The sequence below is a fragment of the Anser anser genome (genome assembly GCF_964211835.1).
Source record: "Anser anser genome assembly, chromosome: 19".
NCBI classification, from domain to species: Eukaryota; Metazoa; Chordata; class Aves; order Anseriformes; family Anatidae; genus Anser; species Anser anser.
In genome coordinates this window covers 1,748,365-1,760,230 of record NC_139740.1, presented here as the reverse complement: position 1 = coordinate 1,760,230, position 11,866 = coordinate 1,748,365, and the positions used below count along the sequence as shown (strand labels likewise).

General features: G+C 47.0%; 1 long non-coding RNA gene across 1 annotated transcript in view; it reads left to right on the top strand.

The window, feature by feature from the left end:
* Positions 1 to 3,724: 3,724 nt before the first annotated feature.
* LOC310884035 overlaps positions 3,725 to 11,866 on the top strand; it is a 44,828-nt gene continuing 36,686 nt past the window's right edge. The window contains exon 1 of the long non-coding RNA XR_014573992.1: positions 3,725 to 4,347. This is a non-coding gene — a long non-coding RNA (uncharacterized lncRNA). The remainder of the gene's footprint in view (positions 4,348 to 11,866) is intronic.

Genomic DNA, 11,866 nt, shown 5'->3' with positions numbered 1-11,866 from the left:
TTGTTGAGTGGGACTATTAGTTGTTTTGTGATTAGGTGAAGGAGTCATGTTTGGATAGTAGAAAGGCGGTTGTTGATTCATCGGTTGTTTGGGGACGGGAATAGTAGGGCTGGGAAGAGTAGGGATAGTAGGATTAAGGGGATGCCAAATAGATTGGGGCTGGAAAATTGGTCAAAGAAGCTTAGGTTCATGGTCAGGATCATGGTGTGGGTTTGGTAGTGAGGGAGGTCTTATTTGATGGGGGGTTGGTTGTGGTGAAGGCTAGTAGTTTTGGTTGGATGAGGAGTGCTAGGGTTAATCAGGTTATAATTATGATTGAAAATCATGGTGCGGGGTTAAGCTGTGGCATATCATTAAGGAGGGGGAAGTCCCTCTTTGGCTAGCTTAAAAGGCTAGTGCTGTTGCATAGCTTCTTAATGATTAGGATGATGATAGAAGGGACGATCAGGCCTCGAAATGTGGGAGTGGGGTTGATTCTACTACAATGGGTATGTAGCTGTGATTAGCCCCGCAAATTTCTGAGCATTGTCCGTAAAAAATCCCAGGCCGGGTGGTAATGAATGAAGTTTGGTTTAGTCGGCCTGGGATTGCGTCTGTTTTAACTCCGAGCGTTGGGACTGCTCAGGAGTGGAGTACGTCTCCTGCAGTAATGATCACGCGGATGGGGGATTCTATTGGGATAACTACGCGGTGGTCAACTTCTAGCAGTCGGAAGTGGCCGTTGGGTAAGTCTGGGGTGGGCACTATGTAGGAGTCGAATGATAGGTCTTTGAAGTCTGTGTATTCGTAGCTTCAGTATCATTGGTGGCCGATGGCTTTTAGGGTGAGGTCTGGTTCGTCGATTTCGTCCATTATGTAGAGGATTTGTAGGGATGGGAGGGCGAGGAGTACCAGGACGATAGCAGGTAGGATTGTCCAGATCAGCTCTACTTCTTGGGCGTCTACAGCATTGGACGAGAGTTTTTCTGTTAGTATGTGGGCTAAAAGGTAGAGAACTAGGCTGCAGATAGCTAGGGCAACGATTAGGGCGTGGTCGTGGAATTCAACGAGTTCTTCTATGATGGGTGATGAGGCGTCTTGGAATCCTAGTTGGGAGTGGTTGGCCACATGAGATGTACAGGATTTTTACCTGTGATTTAGTCTTGACAAGGCTATGTAATTGGTTTACTAACGTCTCATAAGAAAGAAGCATGAGCGGTTAATGCAGTTGGCTTGAAACCAGCATGTGAGGGTTCGATTCCTTCCTTTCTTGTACTTGGACGAAGGCCGGTTCCTCGAAAGTATGGTATGGGGGAGGGCAGCCGTGGATTCATTCAACGTTTGTGGTAGTTAGTTCTGGTTGTAGGACTTTTCGTTTGGCCGGAAAGGCTTCTCAGATGATGAATATTAGTATGATTACGGCTACTATTGAGATTAGGGAGCCGATGGAGGAAATGGTGTTTCATAGTGTGTAGGCGTCGGGATAGTCCGAGTATCGTCGGGGTATTCCTGCTAGGCCTAGGAAGTGCTGGGGGAAGAACGTTAGGTTTACTCCTGTAAATATTACCCCGAAGTGGGCTTTTGCTCATGTTTGGTGTAGGGTAAACCCAGTGAGTAGTGGGAATCAGTGAGTAAATCCTGCTAGAATGGCAAAGACGGCGCCTATGGATAGGACGTAGTGGAAGTGGGCAACTACGTAGTACGTGTCGTGCAGGGCGATGTCTAGGGAAGAGTTTGCAAGAACGATTCCTGTTAATCCTCCGATGGTAAATAGGAAGATAAATCCTAGAGCTCATAGTATTGGGGGGGGTCTCATTTGATTGTTCCTCCGTGCAGGGTGGCTAGTCAGCTAAATACTTTGATTCCGGTAGGGATGGCAATGATTATAGTGGCTGATGTAAAGTAGGCTCGGGTATCAACGTCTATTCCTACTGTAAACATGTGGTGAGCTCAGACGATGAATCCTAGGAAGCCGATGGATAGTATGGCTCAGACTATTCCCATGTAGCCGAAGGGCTCCTTTTTGCCTGAGTAGTACGTGACTACGTGTGAGATGATTCCGAACCCCGGTAGGATCAGAATATAGACTTCTGGGTGTCCGAAGAATCAGAATAGGTGTTGGTACAGGATTGGGTCTCCTCCTCCAGCGGGGTCGAAGAATGTGGTGTTTAGGTTTCGATCAGTTAGTAATATTGTAATACCGGCGGCGAGTACGGGGAGTGATAGAAGGAGTAGGATGGCGGTAATTAGTACGGATCAGACAAATAGTGTCCACTTCCACTACGTCCTATCCATAGGCGCCGTCTTTGCCATTCTAGCAGGATTTACTCACTGATTCCCACTACTCACTGGGTTTACCCTACACCAAACATGAGCAAAAGCCCACTTCGGGGTAATATTTACAGGAGTAAACCTAACGTTCTTCCCCCAGCACTTCCTAGGCCTAGCAGGAATACCCCGACGATACTCGGACTATCCCGACGCCTACACACTATGAAACACCATTTCCTCCTAGTCCTAGGACTTAGAGAAACTCCAGTACTAAAAATAGTAAACACAAGCAATAATTTCATATACTTCACTCTCACTCACCACTCAACTATCAGCTAACCACACCCCCGTCCACATAGCTTAACACAAAGCATGGCACTGAAGTTGCCAAGATGGCATAAAACATGCCTGCGGACAAAAGACTTAGTCCTAACCTTACGGTTGGTTTTTGCTAAATATATACATGCAAGTATCCGCGCCCCAGTGTAAACGCCCTCGACCACCTACCCCCATACAGGCCTTGAGGAGCGGGTATCAGGCACACCCAAGTAGTAGCCCAAGACGCCTCGCTAAGCCACGCCCCCACGGGTATTCAGCAGTAATTAACATTAAGCAATGAGTGCAAACTTGACTTAGTTATAGCAACAGCCTAACTTCAAGGGTTGGTAAATCTTGTGCCAGCCACCGCGGTCATACAAGAAACCCAAATCAACCGTCCTATTGACACGGCGTAAAGAGTGGTAAAATGCCTATCCTAGCTAACTAAGATCAAAATGCAACTGAGCTGTCATAAGCCCAAGATGCACCTAAACACACCATTAAGATGATCTTAGGAACTAACGACTGATTTAAACCGACGAAAGCCAGGGCCCAAACTGGGATTAGATACCCCACTATGCCTGGCCCTAAATCTTGATACTTACTTTACCGAAGTATCCGCCAGAGAACTACGAGCACAAACGCTTAAAACTCTAAGGACTTGGCGGTGCCCCAAACCCACCTAGAGGAGCCTGTTCTACAATCGATAATCCCCGATTAACCCAACCACCCCTTGCCAACACAGCCTACATACCGCCGTCGCCAGCCCACCTCGAATGAGAGCACAACAGTGGACACAATAGCACCCCGCTAATAAGACAGGTCAAGGTATAGCCTATGGAGTGGAAGAAATGGGCTACATTCCCTATTCATAGGGCACACGGAAAGAAGCGTGAAACCACTTCTGGAAGGCGGATTTAGCAGTAAAGTGGGACAATAGAGCCTACTTTAAGCCGGCCCTGGGGCACGTACATACCGCCCGTCACCCTCCTCAAAAGCCACATCCCACATAACTAATACCATAAATACGCTGAAGATGAGGTAAGTCGTAACAAGGTAAGTGTACCGGAAGGTGTACTTAGAATATCAAGACGTAGCTATAACACCAAAGCACTCAGCTTACACCTGAAAGATATCTACTAGACCGGATCGTCTTGAAGCCCCCCCTCTAGCTCAACCACACAAATAGTACACCAAAACTAAAGAATTTACTAAACTAATTAAACTAAAGCATTTTACAGTCTTAGTATAGGCGATAGAAAAGACACTTAGACGCGATAGAGACCCCAGTACCGTAAGGGAAAGATGAAATAGCAGTGAAACAATCAAAGCGACAGACAGCAAAGATCAACCCTTGTACCTTTTGCATCATGGTTTAGCGAGAACAACCAAGCAAAGTGAACTAAAGTTTGCCCCCCCGAAACCCAAGCGAGCTACTTTCAAGCAGTTAAAGAGAGCGAACCCGTCTCTGTTGCAAAAGAGTGGGATGACTTGTCAGTAGAGGTGAAAAGCCAACCGAGCTGGGTGATAGCTGGTTACCTGTGAAACGAATCTAAGTTCCCCCTTAATCCTCCCTACCGGACATCCTGAACCCTAATGAGATGATTAAGAGCTATTTAATGGAGGGACAGCTCCATTAAAAAAGGACACAACCTCGACTAGCGGATAATTCTTACTACTGATCCTACCGTGGGCCCTAAAGCAGCCATCAAAAAAGAGTGCGTCAAAGCTCCACCACCTAAAAATACCAAAATAAGATGATTCCCTTATCACAAACAGGTCAACCTATGAATATAGGAGAATTAATGCTAAAATAAGTAACTCAGGGCCACACCCCTCTAACGGCGCAAGCTTACATAGAAACATTATTAACAGACCTAGACAGATACAAAAACCCCTACAAGACCACGTATTAACTAACCCTGTTAACCCGACTCAGGAGCGCCTATAAGAGCGATTAAAATCTGTGAAAGGAACTCGGCAAATTAATAAGGCCCGACTGTTTACCAAAAACATAGCCTTCAGCAAATTAAACAAGTATTGAAGGTGATGCCTGCCCGGTGACTTAGGTTTAACGGCCGCGGTATCCTAACCGTGCAAAGGTAGCGCAATCAATTGTCCCATAAATCGAGACTTGTATGAATGGCTAAACGAGGTCTTAACTGTCTCTCACAGATAATCAGTGAAATTGATCTCCCCGTGCAAAAGCGGGGATGTGAACATAAGACGAGAAGACCCTGTGGAACTTAAAAATCAACGACCACCGCGAATCCTCAATCAACCCCACTGGGGCCACTACCATCGCAGAGCCTGGTCGATATTTTTCGGTTGGGGCGACCTTGGAGGAGAACAAATCCTCCAAAAACAAGACCATACCTCTTTACCTAGAGCTACCCCTCAAAGTGCTAACAGTGACCAGACCCAATATAATTGATTAATGGACCAAGCTACCCCAGGGATAACAGCGCAATCCCCCTCAAGAGCCCATATCGACAGGGGGGTTTACGACCTCGATGTTGGATCAGGACATCCTAATGGTGCAGCCGCTATTAAGGGTTCGTTTGTTCAACGATTAACAGTCCTACGTGATCTGAGTTCAGACCGGAGCAATCCAGGTCGGTTTCTATCTATGACACACTCTCCCCAGTACGAAAGGACCGGGAAAGTGGGGCCAATACCACAAGCACGCCCCCCCCCCTCTAAGCAGTGAAACCAACTAAACCGTGAAGAGGGCCTTCCCCCACCACTTTCAATCCTAGAAAAGGACCAGCTAGAGTGGCAGAGCCCGGCAAGTGCAGAAGGCTTAAGCCCTTTCCCCAGAGGTTCAAATCCTCTCCCTAGCTTCACCCATGATTCAAATAACAACACTAAGCTGCCTCGTTATATCCCTCCTATACATCATCCCAATCCTGATTGCCGTAGCCTTCCTAACCCTAGTAGAACGGAAAATCCTAAGCTACATACAATCCCGCAAAGGCCCTAACGTTGTCGGGCCTTTTGGCCTACTTCAACCATTTGCGGACGGACTGAAACTATTTACCAAAGAGCCCATCCGACCCTCTACCTCTTCCCCACTTCTATTCATTCTGATACCAATACTAGCCCTTGTCCTAGCCCTCACCACTTGAGCACCACTACCACTCCCATTTCCCCTAGCAGATCTAAACCTCGGAGTTCTCTTCCTAATAGCCATGTCAAGCCTAGCCGTCTACTCAGTCCTATGATCAGGCTGAGCCTCGAACTCAAAATACGCACTAATCGGAGCCCTACGGGCAGTAGCACAGACCATTTCATACGAAGTGACACTGGCCATAATCCTGCTATCAATAATCATACTAAGCGGAAGCTACACACTCAGCTCCTTTGCCGTCGCACAGGAGCCTCTATACTTCATTTTCTCCTCATGACCCCTAGCAATAATATGATACGTATCCACCCTAGCAGAGACAAACCGAGCTCCTTTTGACCTCACAGAGGGTGAATCTGAGCTAGTCTCAGGGTTTAACGTTGAATACGCCGCAGGACCCTTCGCCTTATTCTTCCTAGCTGAATATGCGAACATTATGCTAATAAATACACTTACAGCCATCATATTCCTAAACCCAAGCGCCCTAGGGCCACCCACAGAACTATTCCCCGTCATCCTAGCCACAAAAGTCCTCCTACTATCTTCTGGTTTCTTATGGGTCCGAGCTTCATACCCACGATTCCGATATGACCAACTAATGCACCTACTATGAAAAAACTTCCTACCCCTCACACTAGCTCTGTGCCTCTGACACATCAGCATACCTATCTGCTATGCAGGCCTACCTCCTTACATAAGGAAATGTGCCTGAACTACAAAGGGTCACTATGATAAAGTGAACATAGAGGTATAACAGCCCTCTCATTTCCTGTTGACCTTAGAAAAGTAGGAATTGAACCCACACAAGAGAAATCAAAATTCTCCATACTTCCCTTATATTATTTTCTAGTAGAGTCAGCTAATCAAGCTATCGGGCCCATACCCCGAAAATGATGGTTTAACCCCCTCCTCTACTAATGAACCCTTACGCGACCCCAATCATAACCTTCAGCCTCATCTTGGGCACCACAATCACAATTTCCAGCAACCACTGAGTTCTGGCCTGGACAGGACTGGAGATCAACGCACTAGCCATCATTCCCCTAATTGCCAAATCCCACCACCCACGAGCAGTAGAAGCCGCAACGAAATACTTCCTAACCCAAGCAGCTGCTTCCGCCCTGGTCCTATTCTCTAGCATAACCAATGCCTGAGTCACCGGCCAATGAGACATCACACAAATAAACCACCCAACCTCCTGTCTACTACTGACAGCAGCAATCGCTATTAAACTGGGCCTAGTGCCATTTCACTTCTGATTCCCAGAAGTACTACAAGGATCGCCACTAATAACAGCCCTGCTACTCTCGACCCTCATAAAATTCCCCCCACTAACCCTGCTCCTACTAACATCCAAATCCCTCGACCCAGCTCTACTCACCGCCATGGCCCTAGCCTCAACAGCACTAGGAGGCTGAATAGGACTGAACCAAACACAAACACGCAAAATCCTAGCCTTCTCGTCCATCTCCCACTTAGGCTGAATCGCCATCATCCTAGTTTACAGCCCCAAATTGGCCTTACTTACCTTCTACCTATACACAATCATAACATCAGCCGTATTCCTAGCCCTTAACAAAATCAAAGCCCTTAACCTATCCATGATCACAACCTCATGAACAAAAACCCCAGTGCTAAACGCCACCCTAATACTAGTACTTTTATCCCTAGCAGGCCTCCCCCCATTAACAGGCTTTATACCAAAGTGACTTATCATCCAAGAACTAACTAAACAGGAAATAACACCAGCAGCCATGGCAATTGCCATGCTATCACTGCTCAGCCTCTTCTTCTACCTACGCCTCGCATACCACTCAACAATTACCCTTCCCCCCAACTCCTCTAACCACATAAAACAATGATACACTAGCAAAGCCCCAAGCACACCTACTGCGGTCCTTGCCTCACTATCAATCCTCTTACTTCCCCTGTCCCCAATAATACATGCCATTGTCTAGAAACTTAGGATAACACCCCAAACCGAAGGCCTTCAAAGCCTTAAATAAGAGTTAAACCCTCTTAGTTTCTGCACATTAAGACTTACAGAATATTAACCTGTATCTTCTGAATGCAAGTCAGACGCTTTAATTAAGCTAAAGCCTCCCTAGACAGATGGGCTTCGATCCCACAAAACTCTAGTTAACAGCTAAATGCCTAAACCAATTGGCTTCTGCCTACAAAGACCCTGACGCACCCTAGTGCGCATCGATGAGCTTGCAACTCAACATGAATTTCACTACAGAGCCGATAAGAAGAGGAATTAAACCTCTGTAAAAAGGACTACAGCCTAACGCTTCAACACTCAGCCATCTTACCCGTCACCTTCATCAACCGATGACTATTTTCCACTAACCATAAGGATATTGGCACCCTGTACCTCATCTTCGGGGCATGAGCAGGAATAGTCGGCACCGCACTCAGCCTATTAATCCGCGCAGAACTAGGACAACCAGGAACTCTCCTAGGCGACGACCAAATTTACAATGTAATCGTTACCGCTCACGCCTTTGTAATAAGCTTCTTTATAGTCATACCCATCATGATCGGAGGATTCGGCAATTGATTAGTCCCCCTCATAATCGGTGCCCCCGACATAGCATTCCCGCGAATAAACAACATAAGCTTTTGACTCCTCCCCCCATCATTCCTCCTCCTACTAGCCTCATCCACTGTAGAAGCTGGCGCCGGCACAGGCTGAACTGTCTACCCTCCCCTAGCAGGTGACCTTGCCCACGCCGGAGCTTCAGTAGACCTGGCTATCTTCTCACTCCACTTAGCCGGTATCTCCTCCATCCTTGGGGCCATCAACTTTATCACCACAGCCATCAACATAAAACCCCCCGCACTCTCACAATACCAAACCCCACTATTTGTCTGATCCGTACTAATTACCGCCATCCTACTCCTTCTATCACTCCCCGTACTCGCCGCCGGTATTACAATATTACTAACTGATCGAAACCTAAACACCACATTCTTCGACCCCGCTGGAGGAGGAGACCCAATCCTGTACCAACACCTATTCTGATTCTTCGGACACCCAGAAGTCTATATTCTGATCCTACCGGGGTTCGGAATCATCTCACACGTAGTCACGTACTACTCAGGCAAAAAGGAGCCCTTCGGCTACATGGGAATAGTCTGAGCCATACTATCCATCGGCTTCCTAGGATTCATCGTCTGAGCTCACCACATGTTTACAGTAGGAATAGACGTTGATACCCGAGCCTACTTTACATCAGCCACTATAATCATTGCCATCCCTACCGGAATCAAAGTATTTAGCTGACTAGCCACCCTGCACGGAGGAACAATCAAATGAGACCCCCCCCAATACTATGAGCTCTAGGATTTATCTTCCTATTTACCATCGGAGGATTAACAGGAATCGTTCTTGCAAACTCTTCCCTAGACATCGCCCTGCACGACACGTACTACGTAGTTGCCCACTTCCACTACGTCCTATCCATAGGCGCCGTCTTTGCCATTCTAGCAGGATTTACTCACTGATTCCCACTACTCACTGGGTTTACCCTACACCAAACATGAGCAAAAGCCCACTTCGGGGTAATATTTACAGGAGTAAACCTAACGTTCTTCCCCCAGCACTTCCTAGGCCTAGCAGGAATACCCCGACGATACTCAGACTATCCCGACGCCTACACACTATGAAACACCATTTCCTCCTAGTCCTAGGACTTAGAGAAACTCCAGTACTAAAAATAGTAAACACAAGCAATAATTTCATATACTTCACTCTCACTCACCACTCAACTATCAGCTAACCACACCCCCGTCCACATAGCTTAACACAAAGCATGGCACTGAAGTTGCCAAGATGGCATAAAACATGCCTGCGGACAAAAGACTTAGTCCTAACCTTACGGTTGGTTTTTGCTAAATATATACATGCAAGTATCCGCGCCCCAGTGTAAACGCCCTCGACCACCTACCCCCATACAGGCCTTGAGGAGCGGGTATCAGGCACACCCAAGTAGTAGCCCAAGACGCCTCGCTAAGCCACGCCCCCACGGGTATTCAGCAGTAATTAACATTAAGCAATGAGTGCAAACTTGACTTAGTTATAGCAACAGCCTAACTTCAAGGGTTGGTAAATCTTGTGCCAGCCACCGCGGTCATACAAGAAACCCAAATCAACCGTCCTATTGACACGGCGTAAAGAGTGGTAAAATGCCTATCCTAGCTAACTAAGATCAAAATGCAACTGAGCTGTCATAAGCCCAAGATGCACCTAAACACACCATTAAGATGATCTTAGGAACTAACGACTGATTTAAACCGACGAAAGCCAGGGCCCAAACTGGGATTAGATACCCCACTATGCCTGGCCCTAAATCTTGATACTTACTTTACCGAAGTATCCGCCAGAGAACTACGAGCACAAACGCTTAAAACTCTAAGGACTTGGCGGTGCCCCAAACCCACCTAGAGGAGCCTGTTCTACAATCGATAATCCCCGATTAACCCAACCACCCCTTGCCAACACAGCCTACATACCGCCGTCGCCAGCCCACCTCGAATGAGAGCACAACAGTGGACACAATAGCACCCCGCTAATAAGACAGGTCAAGGTATAGCCTATGGAGTGGAAGAAATGGGCTACATTCCCTATTCATAGGGCACACAGAAAGAAGCGTGAAACCACTTCTGGAAGGCGGATTTAGCAGTAAAGTGGGACAATAGAGCCTACTTTAAGCCGGCCCTGGGGCACGTACATGGTTAAACATGCCTGTTAGTAGTGTGGCGAGCCATAGTGGGAAGGCTAGGGCTATGTTCATAGATAGTTGGGTGGTTGGGGTGAATGTATATGGAAGGAGGCCTAGAAGGTTGATTGTAAGAAGTATGATTATTAGGGATGTAAATATTATGGCTCATTTGTGGCCATTTTTGTTGAGTGGGACTATTAGTTGTTTTGTGATTAGGTGAAGGAGTCATGTTTGGATAGTAGAAAGGCGGTTGTTGATTCATCGGTTGTTTGGGGACGGGAATAGTAGGGCTGGGAAGAGTAGGGATAGTAGGATTAAGGGGATGCCAAATAGATTGGGGCTGGAAAATTGGTCAAAGAAGCTTAGGTTCATGGTCAGGATCATGGTGTGGGTTTGGTAGTGAGGGAGGTCTTATTTGATGGGGGGTTGGTTGTGGTGAAGGCTAGTAGTTTTGGTTGGATGAGGAGTGCTAGGGTTAATCAGGTTATAATTATGATTGAAAATCATGGTGCGGGGTTAAGCTGTGGCATATCATTAAGGAGGGGGAAGTCCCTCTTTGGCTAGCTTAAAAGGCTAGTGCTGTTGCATAGCTTCTTAATGATTAGGATGATGATAGAAGGGACGATCAGGCCTCGAAATGTGGGAGTGGGGTTGATTCTACTACAATGGGTATGTAGCTGTGATTAGCCCCGCAAATTTCTGAGCATTGTCCGTAAAAAATCCCAGGCCGGGTGGTAATGAATGAAGTTTGGTTTAGTCGGCCTGGGATTGCGTCTGTTTTAACTCCGAGCGTTGGGACTGCTCAGGAGTGGAGTACGTCTCCTGCAGTAATGATCACGCGGATGGGGGATTCTATTGGGATAACTACGCGGTGGTCAACTTCTAGCAGTCGGAAGTGGCCGTTGGGTAAGTCTGGGGTGGGCACTATGTAGGAGTCGAATGATAGGTCTTTGAAGTCTGTGTATTCGTAGCTTCAGTATCATTGGTGGCCGATGGCTTTTAGGGTGAGGTCTGGTTCGTCGATTTCGTCCATTATGTAGAGGATTTGTAGGGATGGGAGGGCGAGGAGTACCAGGACGATAGCAGGTAGGATTGTCCAGATCAGCTCTACTTCTTGGGCGTCTACAGCATTGGACGAGAGTTTTTCTGTTAGTATGTGGGCTAAAAGGTAGAGAACTAGGCTGCAGATAGCTAGGGCAACGATTAGGGCGTGGTCGTGGAATTCAACGAGTTCTTCTATGATGGGTGATGAGGCGTCTTGGAATCCTAGTTGGGAGTGGTTGGCCACATGAGATGTACAGGATTTTTACCTGTGATTTAGTCTTGACAAGGCTATGTAATTGGTTTACTAACGTCTCATAAGAAAGAAGCATGAGCGGTTAATGCAGTTGGCTTGAAACCAGCATGTGAGGGTTCGATTCCTTCCTTTCTTGTACTTGGACGA